General features: G+C 42.1%; 1 protein-coding gene across 8 annotated transcripts in view; it reads left to right on the forward strand.

Annotated features, from left to right (window-relative positions):
• Positions 1 to 19091, forward strand: part of LOC121284644 (KAT8 regulatory NSL complex subunit 1-like protein) — a 326543-nt gene that overhangs the window by 132843 nt on the left and 174609 nt on the right. For 3 of the 8 annotated variants that reach the window (XM_041200182.1, XM_041200184.1, XM_041200185.1), the window contains exon 1: positions 10260 to 10559. The exons of 3 other annotated variants lie outside the window; for them this stretch is intronic. The gene's annotated coding sequence lies outside the window, so the exon portion shown is untranslated. Of the gene's footprint in view, positions 1 to 10254; positions 10560 to 19091 lie in introns of those variants that run through there. 2 more of the 8 variants (XM_041200181.1, XM_041200183.1) reach the window with 2 other exon arrangements.

Consider the following 19091-nt stretch of genomic DNA (forward strand, 5'->3'; position numbering starts at 1 on the left):
TGAGCAGCCCATGTAGAACTGTTGCTCAGAGGGAAAGATAATTTGCAATAAAAAAAAATCTAATTTCCTAAAATCCTAACGATCTCTTCAGACTTCGTTTGGTCTCCCAAGCAGATGAATTAGCAATGTGACTAAATTCCTATGCCAAGGACATTATTCTTAATTTACAGCTATAAAATTTATATATTACATCAAACCGGTTTTTATATTCAAACGAATATTCACTTTGAGGTTTCAAGAAAAGAACATGCAGTGATTCTTTCTGTTCTGTTCTGTGAATATATTCTTTGTATTTGGTCAGATTAATAACAGGAATGCAGCAGTTCGAGTCTGCATAGGATTCCAGATGAGAAAGGTTAGAGGTTGAGACTACATAAAGATTCTGGTTATCCAACACTGATTTGGGGGATTAAATTACATAAAGCAGAAGTTTAAAGGTGACCATATAACCTATTTTAATTTCCATGAATACATATTTTTAAACACATTTAGCAGAAACCAATTCTGCAATAGTGTTCTAGTTCTAAATTGATCTTCTTCTCAATAAGCAATAATTGGATCATTTAATCTATACTCATTTGAAAGAAAGTTAATCAGTTTAAATGCCTTATTGATTTACTGGGGGACCAACTGTGAATTGCTATCTGAAGGAAGCAAAATGATGCATAAACGTCACTTAAGAGATGATTTATTCTATTGATTTTATACCATTTGCAGAGGGAAGATTATATTTAAGTAATTATGCCGTAAAGTAAGATGCTTTTAAAGTCTGTAGGCCTGCAGTATGCATTGCATTAGCTGATGAGAAGTTACTAACATTGCAGTTTGCTTAGTATCCTTGGTTGGTGGGGGAAAAATCAACCAGACTTGCTTTTTGCTATGCAGTGACTCCTTGCCAGACAATGATGTGCCTAATAATCAGAGAACATGGGTTTGAATCCCACTGCGGCAGTTTGAGAATGTGAATTCTGGTTAAAAAAAAACCTGTAAATAAAAAGTTGGCATCAGTAAAGGTGAACATGAAGTGATTGGATTGTATTAAAAACCCAATTAGTTCACAGCTATCCTTCAGGGAAGGAAAACTGCTGCCCTTACCTGGTCTGGCCTGTAAGTGACACCAGTCCCACACCAACATGGCTTCTCAACTGCCTTCTGAAGTGGCCTAACAAATCACTCATTTGTATCAAACTGCAAAGAAGTGGCTACCTCCACCAACATCACCGTTGCGGGGCAATTGCAGATTGGTAATAAACACTGTCCTTGCCAGTGGCATGCACATAGCAAGAATTTTTAAAATTGTAATGCATCATGTTACCCAGGAAACAGCAGGAAAATATCCTGCTAGAGTTAAAAATGGTATTGGTTGTGAATTCAATGTAATTTGTGCATAGCCTAGCTGGATTAAATGGAGCCATCAGAAACCAGAACAATCATTACAGCTATGAGCAAGCAAAATATCTTGATTTCCCAAAAATAAAATTTTTGTTATGAAACAAAATTTATCAAGTCAGATTAATATAGCTGTTACATCTCAATAAGCATGAAAACATGCAGTAAAGTCACAATGGTTATTTATTATATTTCTTGAACAGATTAAATCAATTGCAATTGTTTCTGTATTTTTTGCCTGAAACTGACTGAAGAATTAATGGCTATGTTGCAAGATTAACTTGAGTCTTTGTCTCGTTGAACTGAGCAACTAGAGAATCAAAACACTTGACAAAGGAGCTCTTAAATTCTAGTATTGCTATTGGCCGTTGACCAAAATCAGGAGCAAATCACATGCAAAATTGTGGGAGCAATTTGCATCTTCCTCGATGCCCTTGTAAACGAATATCCCAATGTTATTGAGATACCTCAGTTTCACTGTTTATAGTTACTCTCTTGGGCAGCAGGGACCACTGTCACAGAGAAGGATGGCCATTGTCTTGTAGCTTTTCTACAGGCATTGGTGTAGTTTACTTATTTTTTTTCTTAAAAAGAATGTTTAATGCCTCCTCCCCTCTTTTCTGGTCTCAATGCATTTGTTCCTTCCCTCTTTACTATTTTACTTGGCAGTTGTACCCAGCATTTCTTTCTTTTCCCAATCCTCTCTGATATTCCATTCCTAACCTAACTTACTACCTCTTCAGATTAAAGAACGAACGATACTTCAATTTCCCTGGTTTGCTGTGAAGTGAAAAATTTATTGTATATTACCATCTCCATAACTTTAACTGGAGTTGCAAATGTATTTATTTTTAGTCACTGAAAGAATAACGCAAGATTTCACATTTTAAGACTTTTACTGTAGCACCAGAAAAAAAGCACCATGACCAAACACTATTTTTGTAGGCAATTTATATTTTATACTACAGAACAGAACTTCTTTCTTTTTACTTTCAGCACAATTGAAATAGCACATGTCACTGGTAAACTTTACACTGTCCTTTAAGTACATACAAACATAGAAATTAGGAGCAGGAGTAGACCTTCGGCCCCTTGAGCCTGCTCCACCATTTGATAAGATCATGGCTGATTTGGTTGTGGCCTCAACTCTACATTCCGATAACCTTTGACTCCCTTGTTAGTCACAAATCTGTGTCCACCTTAAAAATATTAATTGACCCTGCCTCTGTGCACTCTGGGGAAGAAAGTTCCAAAGACTCACGACCTTCTAAGAGAAACATTTTCTTCTTATCTCTGTCTCAAATGGGAGACCACTTATTTTCAAACTGTGTCCCCTAATTCCAGTCTCTCCCACAAGGGGAAACACCCTTTCAGCATTCACCCTGTCAAGTCCCCTCAGGATCTTGTTTCAATAAGGTCCCCTGTGAATCTTCTAAACTCCAATGAATACAGGCCCAACCTGTGCAACCTTTCCTCAGAAGATAACCCCCCACTTTCCAGGTATCAGTCGAGCAAAATAGACTTTAAATTCTCCCAGAATCAGTCAAAATTGATTCTTAGCTACTGAAGGTTTACTTCTGATCTTTTTCCAGCCTGGAAAATTCTAACTCCAGAAGTGTGTTTCACATTCCAAGTTTCCCTGGAGACTTCTTTCTCTAGCTAGAGCTAGGTAAATCTTCCAGCTTTGTTTTAACTCCCCATGAGTCTGGTCTTTCCAAACCCAGTGCAAACTCCCAACCTCATTCCTATGCGGTGAATCACAGTGTCTTGCGGCCTCTGACTGCTATCCCTTTTCCAAATCCTGGCAGGCTAACCGGCTATGATATTCAGTGATATTTTAAGAATGCTTGTAACCTGATGTCACACAGGTTTCCTCCATATTCTTCCAATCTCAAAGCCCAGTGCCATGGCAACATGAATCACATGGGCCTTGAAATATTGAGACCTTCAGACTCCAACTCTCTTTTATCTTGGAAGTAAATGGATAGTTCAAAGCACAACTGTTTACACTTTCCTGGGACTTTGGAGACTCTCGGTCTATCTCCACTGTTAACACATAGGTTGCTGTCATTGTCTCAAGGTGTAAACACCTTGTACCTCTTCCCAGTAAAATAATCTGTCCTTGGAGCCACATTTTCTTTTTCACCCTCAGAAACATCCAAATTCCTCTTACTCCAATCAGCCTTTCTATTAAATTATTTCAAGGGAAAGGTTATGGTTGGGGGGCGGTGGGGCTCGATTAGAACCACATGGGACACTCATTCCTACTGAGAAGATTCAAGTAAAACAATCTGTTCTAGTAATCAAACCACCCAGGCTTGCTGTCAGGCAGACATCATAATGGGTCACATGACCCCCTTCATTTTATCCCAAATTAAAGACACAACAATCTTAATCTCATAATTGTAACATGCATTTTATGGAGGAATACATACTTGCAATGTGATTTGAGATAATTCAGTCTCTGCAGCGCATTCAGACTACTGCCTATTAGCAAAAATTGATTAAGTTTAAGTGTTAGGAATGGAAGTAAAAATTGTTCTATTTGAAAATTCAAAACCTAGTTATCACAACTTAAATGCATTTTGAATCTATATTTTGCACCACAGAGCAATTTCCAAGATGAAAAGTAAATTTATAATACCGTATAATACCATTGTGATATATAAAAACAGAATCATACAAGTTTGCAATAGAGTGGAACTTTGTTTTAAAGCCTTAAATCATAGAGGATCTTTATTAATGTCTGATCATTTGATGATGTAACTAGCTGAATTTCATTCATGTGGTTTAGACACTTTTTCTCAATAGTTATGTTTCAGTTACATGATTTAAAAAGATCTGCTGAACTGTTGAGTCTGTGAAGTTACTCTTGACAGTATTGTATATTGAATATTTCAAAAGACTAGTCATAAATACTTATGACAGTTACACACATCAATATTTACAGGTTGCTGTATAAAAGTTCAATATGTTTAGTTTGAGGTTATTGTGAATCAGTTAAGAATTACATTTTTATAGCACCATATCATGTGTTTCAAATGTTAGTGCTTCACAGTTGGAGTGTAGAGAATGTTGAGCAGGCAAGTATGACAACCAAGCAAGATCCCACAAACAGCAACTGAATGAATGACTGGTGAAATAAAACTGAACATGCTGGGATTACTCAGAAGACCTGGCAGAACCTGTGGAGAGAGAAACAATTAGCGTTTCAGGTCGATGACCTATTGTTAGAACTGGAATGACCAGTGAATCTGTTTTTTTGTGGTGCTTGAGGGAGGAATGTGTCATTTAGCATGCACCTAAACCAGGCTGAGACAGAACACAATTTTAACATCTCATTCAAAGAACTGCACCCTTAATCATAGCACTAGACTACCAGTCCAGATTTGGTGCTCGAGTCCTGGGTTTGAACTAAAATTTTGATAAAGTGTAATGATGTGAGAAATCTTCAAATTTTGTCCCAAACTGAGAAAACCCCCAGTGGTACAGTTTGTTTTCTTCCAATCTTGAATTGTGTCTGGAGAGAACATTTAGAGCTGTATAACCCTTGTGCTGTTTTCTGACCTGAGGAAACAGAGTTACCTCTTGCCACCCTTTTGGTCCAATTAAAATATTTCTATTCTCTTCTAAGGTAACAGTAGAAAGTGCTAATACTACAGCAAAAGAAAAGACTAAATCCTGGAAATATTTACATCAGTCAGCATCTGCCAGAACGTGTAGCCACAATCCAGGCTTCGAATTGGTGAGATGGATGAAGCAGCATAAATTGTATTCCACTTCAATTAAATCAATGTTTAGTTTTATTAGCAGATTGGAACAGGAACAAGAATGTCAGGAATTAATTATTGCTGATGGAATAGTGAAGCAACCTCACTTTAACAACTGCTAAAATTCATGTAGCATATTCCACATCATGTAACCATGCCCTGGTCCGGGGAAAGATGATGCAGAGCAGGAGGTTGAGAAAAAGTTAAGGGAGGTGTTGAGTGGCAGGAACAAAGAACTAAGTTTAGATGAGGTTTTTGCAGGTTGAAAGAGAAGGAGTACAAGAAGTGTAGAAAATTGTGGAACGTAGGCCTAAAACTACCTGCTTGAGCAGAGAGAATGAGAATGTTTAAATTGGACCAAATAGAATGGCACTGGGTAATCCAGTGGCCTGATCAAGAAACAGCATGTGGTCCCTCAATCTGAGGAGGGCACCACTAATGAAACATACTTGTAGATTCTCCAGTTAAGCTGAACGATGCACAAACTAAAACTACATCACAATCTCATACATTTAATGATGCAGTTAATACTTGAAGCACCTGCTGATTGTAGTAGATCTCAAGATTCTGCATGATTCCTCTCGTTGATACAGGATAGGGTTAGATGAGACTTTAAAATTGTGATCCTGGCTTGCAGCCATCGTTGGATGATTTGCAGCACATACATTTCCATTTTGTATTTTTTAGTCAAAGAATCATAGAGGTCTACAGCACAGAAAAAGTTCCTTTGGCCCATCAAGTCTGCACCAGTCAAACATGTACCTAACTCTCTCTAGTGCAATCACATCCTTCCTATAATGCAGATTGCAGAACTGTACACAATACTCTAGCTGTGGCCTAACCAGCGTTTTATACAGTTCCAACCATAAGAGTTCCTGCTCTTATATTCTATACCTCGGCTAATAAAGGCAAGTATCCCATATGCCTTCTTAACCACCTTATCAACCTGTCCCATTACCTTAAGGGACTGGTGGGCATGCACACCAAGGTCCCTCTGATCCGCAGTACTTCCCAGGCTCCTACCATTCATATATAAAAACAAAAAAACTGCAGATGCTGGAAATCCAAAACAAAAACAGAATTACCTGGAAAAACTCAGCAGGTCTGGCAGCATCGGCGGAGAAGAAAAGAGTTGACGTTTCGAGTCCTCATGACCCTTCGACAGAACTTGAGTTCGAACTTTGACTCGAATTCAAGTTCTGTCGAAGGGTCATGAGGACTCGAAAAGTCAACTCTTTTCTTCTCCACCGATGCTGCCAGACCTGCAGAGTTTTTCCTACCATTCATCGTGTATTCCTGTCCTTTGTTTGTCCTGTCCAAGTGCATCACCTCACACTTGTCCAGATTAAATTCCATTTGCCACTGATCAGCCCATCTGACCAGCCCGTCTTATATGCTCCTGTAATCTAAGGCTATCCTCCTCACTGTTCATCACCCCACCAATTTTCATGTCATCTGCGAACTTACTGATCAATCCTCCTACATTAAAGTCTAAATTGTTTATATATACCACAAACAGCAAGGGACCCAACACTGAAGCCTGTGGAACCCCGTTGGACACAGGCATCCAGTCCTCGACCATCGCCCTCTGCTTCCTGCCACTCAGCCAATTCTGGATCCAATTTTCCAAATTGCCTTGAATCCCATGGGCTCTTACCTTCGTTATCAGTCTCCAGTTTTGACCTTATCAAAAGCCTTACCGAAGTCCAAGCAGACTATGTCAAATGTGTCTTCACCCAAGAGAATGAGGATGAAGGTATTGAATTCGGGTGGAGAGAGACTGCGAGGTTCTTAAGCAAATTGATATAGGGAGTGACTCGAAACATTAACTGTATTCCTCTCTGCAGATGATGTCACACCTGAGTTTTTCCAGGTATTTTTATTTTTGTTTTTGTTTTCCAGCATCTGCAGTTTTTTGCTTTTATGATATAGGGAGTGACAAGATATTGGAGGTGTTGGCAGGCTTAAAAGTGGACAAATCTCCAGGCCCGGATGATTTGTGTCCCAGACTGCTGAGGGAGGCAAGGGAGGAGATTGCAGGGGCTCTGACCCAAATTTTTAATTCCTGTCTGGCCACAGGGGAGGTGCCAGAGGACTGGAGAACAGATAATGTGGTTCCACTATTTAAGAAGGGCTGTAGAGATAAGCCAGGGAACTACAGACCAATGAGTCACTCTGTTGGAGAAAATTCTGAAGGAGAGAATCTATCTCACTTGGAGAGACAAGGCTTGATCAGGGATAGTCAGCATAGCTTTGTCAGAGGGAGGTTATGCCTAACAAATTTGATTGAATTTTTTGAGGAGGTGACTAGTTGTGTAGACGAGGATAGTGCAGTTGATGTAGTTTATATGGATTCCAGCAAAGCCTTTGACAAGTTCTCACATGGGAGACTTTTAAAGAAAGCAAATGCACATGGGATACAGGGTAATTTGATAAGGTGGATTCAAAATTGGCTTAGTTTTAGGAGACAGAGGATGATGACAGAAGGATGCTTTAGTGACTGAAAGCCAGTGTCCAGTGCTGGGTCCTCTATTATGTCATTTATATAAACGACATGGGGGTAGTTTGCGGATGACACAAAGATTGGCCAGGTGATCAACAGTGAGGTTGAGTGTCTTGGGCTACAGGAATATATGAAGTGGCCGATGAAATTTAACCCTGAAAAGTATGAGGTGATACACTTTGGAAGGTGACAAGGAAGCACCTTGGCATGTGTGTCCATAGATCTCTGAAGGTGGAGGGGCATGTTAGTGGGGTGGTGAAAAAGGCGTATGGGACACTTGCCTTTATCAACCGAAGCATAGATTACAAAAGTAGAGAGGTCATGTTGGAGTTGTATAGAACCTTGGTGAGGCCATGGCTGGAGTACTGTGTGCAGTTCTGGTTACCACATTATGGGAAGGATGTGATTGCACTGAAGTGGGTGCAGAGGAGATTCACCAGGATGTTGCCTGGGATGAAACATTTAAGTTATGAAGAGAGTTTGAATAGATTTGGGTTGTTTTCGCAGAGAAGACTGAGCGGCGACCTGATCGAGGTGTACAAGATTGAGGGGCATGGACAGGGTTGATAGGGAGCAGCTGTTCCCCTTAGTTGAAGGGTCAGTCACAAGGGGACATAATTTCAAGGTGATGGGCGGGAGGTTTAGGGGGGATGTGAGGAAAAACTTTTTTACCCAGAGGTCTGGGATGCACTGCCTGGGAGGGTGGTGGAGGCAGGTTGCCTCACATCCTTTAAAAAGTACCTGGATGATCACTTGGGACGTCATAACATTCAAGGCTAGGGGCCAAGCGCTGGTGAATGGGATTAGGTAGGTAGGTGAGGTGTTTCTCACATGTCGGTGCAGACTCAATGGGCCGAAGGGCATCTTCTGCACTGTGATTCTGTGAAATGCATATTTTCCTGATTTTCATTCCCTGCCACTTGAATCCATTAGACAAAGCAGGGTCTATTCCTCTTGTTGGGCAGGCTGCCACGCTGTGTCCAAGGAGGCCACTGTAGCTTGGCTGAAAAAATATTCCTATTTATTTGGACCCGTGTATTTTCTGCTTCACGGAAGTTTGGTTTTGGTGCTTAGACCTGTTCAGAACCAGGCGGTGGAACAAATAATTTGAACGGATTTTAAAGAATGATTGGGTTTTGTGTCCTGTTCTTTAACGGAATCTACAGAAATTCGTTGGTTATCAATTAAGCTGCATTTCACTGTCCATGGACTTCTCAGAACAACCAAGACAAGAAATTATATGAGTAAAGTACACTTCTGCTTTGGCCTTTTCCAGTGCCCATAAGTAATTTGTCCCTAATATTTGTATTAAACGTGGTTTTGTCGTAAGGAGACATAATTATGTAGCACAGGTTTTTTTTTTAAAGGGTTTTACGTTTCTTTTGAAATTCATATCCCTTTCCGGTAGAAAAGTAGTTTAAATCCTGTTTGGTTTTGGGAGAACCTAGCCCATTTATAAAAGTGAGTTTTGAATAATGGAGCCAAAGCTTCACACTTTATGCTGTACCTTTTAAGCCTGAGGCAGGCCAACAACACGGAACCAGTGTACGTGATCATTACAAATGTGGTTGGAAATAGTGTTTATGCACCAATTCTTAAAATGTAATTGCTCACACGAAGTTCTTCATTGTAAGTATACAATAAGAAGTTGTAGCATTTATTTTTTGTTGTTGTGTCACGCACTGAACATGTAACCATGTTCTCATTTCTAAGCGATTTTAATTGAGGAATTGCCGCTGTTTAGGGCACAGTATCTCAGACCATTTGTATTGTTTTTTTAGGGAAAAGTACATATTTGGGAATCAATTTAACATTAAAACAAACATTCTGCGGAAGTTGAATTGCTGCTGAGTTTTGTATCCCAAATTTAAAGTAGGATTCATTTGCCTATTCAATCATATTTTAATGCAGCACTTTTTAATGTATGCATATATTTATTTATATTAGCGTTTTATTTAAAAAGTTTGCAGTAAGTGTACAGTACATCATATAGTAATTTTAATAATTACCATTTATTAATAATTCCCATTTCCATCAACGTTTGCCAGTTTTAACTGAATATGTGCTGGGGAAGCTCATTTTTTTAAAAAAGTAAAACAAATCCATAATGTTAGTATTTGAAATAAAAACAGAAAACATTGGAAATATTCAGTAGGTCAGACAGCACCTGTGGAGAGAAAGAGAAAATGTTGCAGGTCTATTAACTTTTTAAAAATCGTAGTAGGACTTATTTAATAGAAGAGTTTGCAAAGGGAGGAGCGTGAGGTTATTGTTTAAAAAGGTCACCGAATGGCACCATCGATCACATCTCCACTTCTGCAATTTAATAACACTTCGGCGGAGGAGGTGGGACCACCGTCCTCATTCGCTGCATCCATGGGAATGAGGGTGGTGAGTGGCAGCTTTGACCTCCCCCCCACCCCCCCCCCCCCCCCAGGCCGTGTTGCTGCGATTGGCCAATTGCTGAGTGTCACGTGGGGAATATGGAGTATCGCTAGTGGCGAAAGTGGAACATCAATCCGCCATACGTCACTGGCTAGCCCGATTTCCCCGCCCCCAGCTTGAAGTGGGTATGACGGGGCCAATGGGGGAGGGGGTGGATAACAACAACAGCTATACGCAGCGAGTGAGTCAGGCTGGCGAAGGTTCTCGCACAAAGAGAACAAGCGCCATTTCTGCAGTTGCAGAAACGTCGAAGTGCGTTTATTTTAATGTAAAGTGTGGGGCAAGTAGTGGACAAGTTTCATTCTGAACCTTTTTTTCATAAAGATCTTGGATTTTTTTGTCAAACTGTTTATATGTTTACATGCGAAGAGAAGCCGAGGGCGACACACGTTCCCCCCGCCTCCCCGAAGTAAACAGCGTGAAGGCGGGGCCTAGCTCGGCAGAGTCACGTGGTAAGATTTATTAACGCTCCCGTTCGCCTCAGTTAGTGGTCGGATTCAGTGCAGTTGGGTGGTTGAATTGGCGGGATTAGTTAGGGATAATCAATCGCAAACTGAGACGCAAAACTCAGTCAGATCCCAGGGTTAGCTGGTTGTGGTCAAGCAGCCCTGGTCACTATCAGGTCATCCCCACTCAGTACTGGCTTAAGCGAGGCGCCAATTGGAGCAAGGAGTAGAGAGGAGAACGTTAGTAAGGATTGCAAAGGTGTTGGAAGCAGTTTTAATCATTTTGAAAACGGAGCTGGATAAATAGTTGGAAGGCGGTTTAGGATTTACGTGGGCAAAACAGGCTGTTTCAAACAATTGCCGAATGGCCCCTTTCTGTGCTGTAATTTTCTATGAAAAATAGAGATAAAAATATACAGGTAAATAATTTAGGTAGTCAATTGGGCCCAATTTTTTCAGCTTTAGTATTTGTGATGTTGAACGTACTCATTAATCAGCACTTAAATTTACTTTCTGGGATTTTAATATTCAATTCCAGTCAAGAGTACATCTTTTAAATTTGTGAGAAGTGTGAACAGACTAAATGTGCATATCTTGAAATATTTCCTGTCTTTAAATTTCTTAAGAAATTGAGTAAATTTATATTTGTTACAATAGAGGGAGGAGGATTGGAAGAGATTAAAATCTTTTGTCTGCCTTGATTACTGTAACACTGAACGTTCAAAAGATATTGCACAACTGTTTTAATAGGATTTGGTCCAATTTAGTTTGATCTTGTGTTGATTGAAAGCAAATAAAACTATTTTAGATCAGGGAAATAGTTAACTAAAATGGAATATCTCACTGAAAAGTTAGCATTACTGGTTTTGCAATTTTGAGCGTATGTATTCTAAGCCAAAATTCTGGTATAGGAATGTTTGACATATAAATAATTTAGTTAAAATTACATACGGATCCAAAATTGATGGCATACTGTTTACCTTTATTCTAAATTTAATTTAGTGAGCTAACTGCTTTTTAAAATTCTTTCACGGAGTGTGGGCGTTGCTGGCTAGGCCAGCATTTTTATTGCCTGTCCCTAATTGCACTTGAAAAGGTGGTAATGAGTGGCTGCCTTGACGATCTGCAGTCCATGTGGTGTAGATGCACCTACAGCGCTGTTTGGGCTTGGCCTAAATAGCCAAGTGGTTATGGTACTGGGTTTGTAACCCCAAGATCAAGAGTTCAAATCTCACAATGGCAAACTATGAAACAATGTCACTTCATCTGAAACAGATGGAAATGGGTTTGTACTCGAAAGAGTTACAGCGCTGTTTGGGAGGGACTTAGGATTTTGACTCAGCGACAGTGAAGGAACGGCGATATATTTCTAAGTCAGGATGGTGAGTGGCTTGGAGGGGAACTTCCAGGTGGTGGTGTTCCCATGCATCTGCTGCCCTTGTCCTTCTAGGTGGTACAGTTCACAGGTTGGAAGGTGCTGTTGAAGGAGCTTTGCTGAGTTGCTGCAGTGCATCTTGTAGATGGTACACACTGCTGCCACTGTGTGCTAGTGGTGGCCCTTGTTGGGGAGGGCGTTGGGTGAAAATATCAAAATGGAGGGCAAGGGGGTTGGGGGAAAATATCAAAATGGAGGGGGGGTAGAGTTCAATGTCTGAAGTTGTTGAACTCGGTGGTGAGTCTAGACGGCTGTAAAGTGTATAGATCAGGAGAAGTGGTGCTGTTCCTCCAGTTTGCATTGGGATTCACTGGAACATTGCAGCAGGCCGAGGACTGAAACGTGAGCGTGAGAGCAAGATGGTGAATTGAAATGGGAAGCATCTGGAAATTCGGGGTCATGCTTGCGGACTGAGCAAAGGTGTTGCGCTAAGCAGTCACTAGGCTGTGTTTAGTCGTCTGTGTAGGGGGTACTGCATTGTGAGCAGTGAATGTAGTAGACCAAACTGGAAGAAGTGCAAGCAACTTGCTGCTTCACCTGGAAAGAATGTATGGGGCCTTGGACGGTGAAAAGGGAGAAGGTAAAGAGGCAGTTGTTGGGGGTGATGGAGGTGTAGTGGGAAAAGGCAAGTTGTTGGGGGTGATGGAGGAGTAGACTAGGGTGTCATGGAGGGATAAAAACAAAAAACTGCGGATGCTGGAAATCCAAAACAAAAACAGAATTACCTGGAAAACTCAGCAGGTCTGGCAGCATCGCCGTAGAAGAAAAGACTTGACGTTTCGAGTCCTCAACACCTTCAATACCTCTGTGTTCTTTTGTCTGTGACATCTTTTGATTATCTGCTCCTATCACTGCTTGCTTGTCCCTACAACCCACCCCCCCACCTTAAACCAGGTTATATTTCACCCCTCTCCTGATATTCACTCAGTTCTGTTGAAGGGTCATGAGGACTCAAAACGTCAACTCTTTTCTTCTCCGCCAATGCTGCCAGACCTCCTGAGTTTTTCCAGGTAATTCTGTTTTTGGCATGGAAGGAATGTGGACTATGGGTGGTGGGTGAGGGCAAGATGTGTTTGGTGGTGGCATCATGCTGGAGTTGGCAGAAATGGCAGAGGATAATCCTTTATATGTGGAGGCTGATAGTGTTCCTCTTGTCCTCACTTTTCACCCTATCATGGTTCTGGGAGGGAGGGGAAGGCATGAGGGCAGAAGTACTGGAAATGGGTCAGACATGGTTGAGGCCCTGTCAACCACAGTGGGGCAGATGGGTAAAGCTTTGCCTCAGGAGAAAGGAGGCCATGTCAGAAGCGCCATTGTGGAAGGTAGCATCATCGGCATGATGCGATGGAGGTGGAAAAACTGGGAGAATAGAGTGCTTGCAGGAAGCAGGGTGTGAGGAGGTATAGTCGAGGGAGTCAGTGGGCTTGTAATGAATAACTTGCTGTCACATCCACGTTTCTATTCTCGGCCTGCTACAATGTTCCAGTAAAGCCCAATGCAAACTGAATTCCAATTAGGCCACTTTACAGCCTTCTGGACTTAACATTCAGTTCAACAACTTCAGACCCTGAACTCTCCCTTATTTTGATATTTTTTCGCAACTCCCTCCCCCCACAAGGGCTATAACTTATGTTTTGCTTTCAGAGAGCACTGACCCTTGTTCTGCTATTAACACATTCTGCTATCTGGCCTTTATGCCACTATTAACACCTGCCTTAGTATTTCATGCTGTCATTATGACTCCCTTTGACTTGTGTCCATGACATCTTTGTCAAATCTCTCCTGAGCTCCCACCTATACCTGGCCTATTTTGCTGCACCTCCTCTCTTCAGCAGTATAAAACCCATCACATTTCTATCTTTCAACTCTGAAGAAGAGCCTTGTGGATTCAGAATATTAACTCTGTCTCTCCATAGATGCTGCCAGACCTGAGATTTTCCAGCATTTTCTGTTTTTATTTCAGATGTTCAGCATCCGCAGTATTTTGCTTTTATTTCTATGGCTGGTTCGGTTCAGTTTCTGGTCAATGGTAACCCTCCCCCCAAGATGTGATAGTGGGGATTCAGCAATGGTAATGTCCTTGAACGTTAAGGGGAGATTGTCATTGCCTGGCATGAGTGTTACTTGCCACTTGTCAGCCCAAGCCTGGATATTGTTTTGGTCTTGCTGTGTATGGGCACAGACTGTTTCAGTATCTGAGGAGTCACAAATGGTGCTGAACACTGTGCAATCATAAGCGAACACCCCCACTTGTGATCTTATGATAAAGGGAAGGTCATTGATGAAGCAGCTGAAGATGGCTGGGCCGAGGGTACTACCCGGAGGAACTTCTGCAGTGATGTCCTTGAGGGCTGTATTGCACCTTCAGGGTGCTATTTTAAAAAAAAATAAATTGGAGAATTCACATTGTCTGTCTCCCTGCATCACTTTAACTTTGTAATGATTAACACGATAAAATGCCAATCTTGGGAAATAGTGTTAGTCTGCTAGTGGGAGGGCTGTATAATCAGAATCACGGTGCAGAAGAGGCTCTTTGGCCCATCTAGTCTGCACCGACATGTGAGAAACACCTGACCCACCTACCTAATCCCATTTATTAGCACTTGGCCCATAGCATTGAATGTTATGATGTGCCAAGTGCTCTTCCAGGTACTTTTTAAAGGATGTGAGGCAACCCGCCTCCACCACCCTCCTAGGCAGTGTATTCCAAACCGTCACCACCCTCTTGATAAAAAAGCTTTTCCTCACATCGTCCCCTAAACCTCCTGCCCCTTACCTTGAACTTATGTCCCCTTGTGACTGAACCTTCAACTAAGGGGAACAGCTGCTCCCTATTCACCCTGTCCATGCCCCTCATAATCTTGTACACCTCGATCAGATCGCCCCTCAATCTTCTCTGCTCCAACGAAAACAACCCAAGTCTATCCAACCTCTCTTCATAACTTAAATGTTTCATCCCAGGCAACATCCTGGTGAATCTCCTCTGCACCCCCTCCAGTGCAATCACATCCTTCCTCTAATGTGGCGACCAGAACTGCACACAGTACTCCAGCTGTGGCCTCACGCAGGTCCTATACAACACCAACATGACCTCCCTACTTTTGTAATCTATGCCTCGATTGATAAAGTCAAGTGTCCCATGTGTCTTTTTCACCACCCCACTAACATGCCCCTCTGTCTTCAGAGATCTATGGACACATGCCTTTGTTCCTCAGAACTTCCTAGTGTCATGCCATTCATTGAATACTTCCTTGTCAAATTACTCCTTCCAAAGTGTATCACCACACACTTTTCAGGGTTAAATTCCATCTGCCACTTATCTGCCCATTTGACCATCCCATCTATATCTTCCTGTAGCCCAAGTCACTCAACCTCGCTGTTACCCACCCGACCAATCTTCGTGTCATTCGCAAACTTACTAATCTTATCCCTCACATAGTCATCTATGTCATTTCTATAAATGATAAATAATAGGGGACCCAGCACAGATCCCTGTGATACGCCACTGGACACTGGCTTCCAGTCACTAAAGTATCCTTCTGTCATCACCCTCTGCTTCCTACAACTAACCCAATTTTGAATCCACCTTATCAAATTACCCTGTATTCCATGCACATTTACCGCCTTGAAAAGCCTCCCATGTGGGACCTTGTCAAAGGCTTTGCTGAAATCCTTATAAACTACATCAACTGCACTACCCTCATCTACACACCTGGTCACCTCCCTCTGAAAAATTCAATCAAATATGTTAGGCATGACCTCCCTCTGACAAAGCCATGCTGACTATCCCTGATCAAACCTTGCCTCTCCAAGTGGAGATAGATACTCTCCTTCAGAACTTCCTCCTATAGTTTCCCTACTACTGACGTGAGACTCACTGGCCTGTAGTTCCCTGGCTCATCTCTACAACCCTTCTTAAACAGCGGCACCACATTAGCTGTTCTCCAGTCCTCTGGCACCTCCCCCGTGGCCAGAGAGGAATTAAAAATCTGGGTCAGAGCCCCTGCGATCTTCTCGCTTGCCTCCCTCAGTCTGGGACACAAATCATCTGGACCTGGAGATTTGTCCACTTTTAAGCCTCCAATACCTTGTCACTCCTGATATCAATTTGCTTAAGAACCTCACAGTCTCTCTCCCCGAGTTTGATGCCTTCATCCTCATTCCCTTGGGTGAAGATGGATGTGAAGTATTAAGTCAGGACTCTAGCGATGTCCTCTGGCTCCACCCATAGATTGCCCCATTGGTCCCTTATGGGCCCTACTCTTTCCCTGGTTATCCTCTTCACATTTTTATATTTATAGAATATCTTGGGATTTTTCCTACTTTTACCAGTCAGAGCTTTCTCATATCCCTTCTTTGCTCTTCTAATTGCTTTCTTAAGCTCCACCCTGCACTTTCTCTACTCCCCTAATGCCTCTGCTGATTTTCTTCCTTGTACCTGCTAAAAGCTTCTTTTCCTTCTCATTGTAACCTGAATATCTCTCGTCATCCATGATTCTCTGGGCTTGTTACTCCTTCCTATCACCCTAGAAGGAACATATTGAGCTGGTACCCTCCCCATTTCCTTTTTGAACACCCCCCCACTGCTCCTCTGTAGATTTCCCCACCAGTATCAGTTCCCAGTCTACCTTGGCCAGATCCTGCCTTATTTTACTAAAATCCACTCTCCCCCAATCCAAAACATTTTTTTGCAACTTGCCTATTCCTTTGTCCTTTACAAACTTAAACTGTACCATGTTGTGGTCGCTATCACTAAAATACTCCACCACCACCACCTCAGCCACCTGTCCGGCTTCATTCCCCAGAATTAGGTCCAGACTGTGCCATCCCTTGTTGGACCGTCTACATATTGACCTAAAAAGTTGTCCTGTACTCATTTCAAGAAATCCACTCCATCCGAGCCCTTAACATTATGTCTATCCCAATTAATGTTGGGAAAGTTGAAATCACCTAATATAATTACCCTATTGTTATTGTTTTTACACACTTCCATAAATTGTGAACATATTTGCTCCTCAATTTTCTGCTGACTACCTGGGGGTCTATAATAAGCACCTAACAATGTGGCTGCCCCTTTTTTATTTCTAAGCTCTACCCACAAAGCTCCATTTGATGCCTCCTTCAAGATATCATCTCCTTACTGCAGTAACTGACTCCTCTTTTATCCCCTGTCTCGCCTGAAGATTCTATATCCCGGAATGTTGAGCTGCCAATATGCCCTTCCCTCAACCACGTCTCAGTGATGGCTGCTATATCACAATTCCACGTGTTAATCCTCACCCTTAACTAATCCGCTTTGCCTGTAATACTCCTGGCATTAAAGGCCATCCAGCCTTGTCTTACTCCCTTGAAGCTTAATGCAGCTGTACTCCCTCTGACTTGATTGTTTCACTCTATTATGATGTGTACCTATTCTGCTAACATTGTGTCACCTCCCCCTGTCGAATTAGTTTAAACTTCTCCCAACAGCACTAGCAAACCTGCCCGCAAGGATGTTAGTCTCGCTCTGGTTCAGATGTAGACCGTCCCGCTTGTGCAGGTCCCACCTTCCCCAGAAACAGTTGCAGTGATCCAGGAATCTAAAACCCTCCCCCCTGCACCAACTCTTAAGCCACGTATTCATCTGCGCTATTCTCCTATTTCTGAGCTTGCTTGCATATGACACTGGGAGTAATCCAGAGATTACAACCTGAGAGGTCTTGCTTTTTAGCCTACTGCCTAACTCCCTGAATTTTTGATGCAAGACTTCATCCCTCTTTCTACCTATGTCATTGGTGCCAACAAGTACCATGACCTCTGCCTTATCACCCTCCACCAAATTTCCAGTAGCAGCCCTGGTGGACCAAAAATGCTAGTATATTTGGAATTATATAACTCTTTTGGTGTGCTTTAGTCATATACTTGATCTATTCACTTTCATGACATAACTAGGTCATTATACAATATCCTGAGCTGTGATTTCACTGGGATGTGCGCGCATATGTAATGGGAATGCTGAAGACATGTGCAAGAATGTGTGTGTGTGTGTGTAATGGAATGCTAAATGCATATGCAAGAATGTATGTATGTATGTGTGTGTAATGGAATGCTAAAGGCATATGCAAGATTGTATGTGTGTGTAATGGGAATGCTAAAGGCATGTGCAAGAGTGTGTGTGTGTGTGTGTGTGATGGGAATGCTAAGGGCATGTGCAAGGGTGTGTGTGTGTGTATGATGGGAATGCTAAAGGCATGTGCAAGGGTGTGTGTGTGTGTGTGTGTGTGTGTGTGTGTATGATGGGAATGCTAAAGGCATGTGCAAGGGTGTGTGTGTGTAACGGGAATGCTAAAGGCATGTGCAAGAGTGTGTGTGTGTGTAATGGGAATGCTAAAGGCATGTGCAAGAGTGTGTGTGTGTAATGGGAATGCTAAAGGCATGTTCAAGAGTGTGTGTGTGTAATGGGAATGCTAAAGGCATGTGCAAGAGCGTGTGTGTGTAATGGGAATGCTAAAGGCATGTGCAAGAGTGTGTGTGTCATGGGAATGCTAAAGGCATGTGCAAGAGTGTGTGTGTCATGAGAATGCTAAAGGCATGTGCAAGAGTGTGTGTGTCATGAGAATGCTAAAGGCATGTGCAAGAGTGTGTGTGTCATGAGAATGCTAAAGGTATGTGCAAGAGTGTGTGTGTGTGTGTGTGTGTAATGGGAATGCTAAAGGCTTGTGCAAGGGTGTGTGTGTGTCTAATGGGAATGCTAAAGGCATGTGCAAGAGTGTGTTTGTGTGTGTAATGGGAATGCTAAAGGCATGTGCGAGAGTGTGTTTGTGTGTGTAATGGGAATGCTAAAGGCATGTGCAAGAGTGTGTGTGTGTAATGGGAATGCTAAAGGCATGTGCAAGAGTGTGTGTGCGTAATGGGAATGCTAAAGGCATGTGCAAGAGTGTGTGTGCGTAATGGGAATGCTAAAGGCACGTGCAAGAGTGTGTGTGTGTAACGGGAATGCTAAAGGCACGTGCAAGAGTGTGTGTGTGTGATGGGAATGCTAAAGGCACGTGCAAGAGTGTGTGTGTGTGATGGGAATGCTAAAGGCATGTGCAAGAGTGTGTTTGTGTGTGGGAATGCTAAAG

Source organism: Carcharodon carcharias, chromosome 12, assembly GCF_017639515.1.
Source record: "Carcharodon carcharias isolate sCarCar2 chromosome 12, sCarCar2.pri, whole genome shotgun sequence".
In the NCBI taxonomy this organism is placed as follows: domain Eukaryota; kingdom Metazoa; phylum Chordata; class Chondrichthyes; order Lamniformes; family Lamnidae; genus Carcharodon; species Carcharodon carcharias.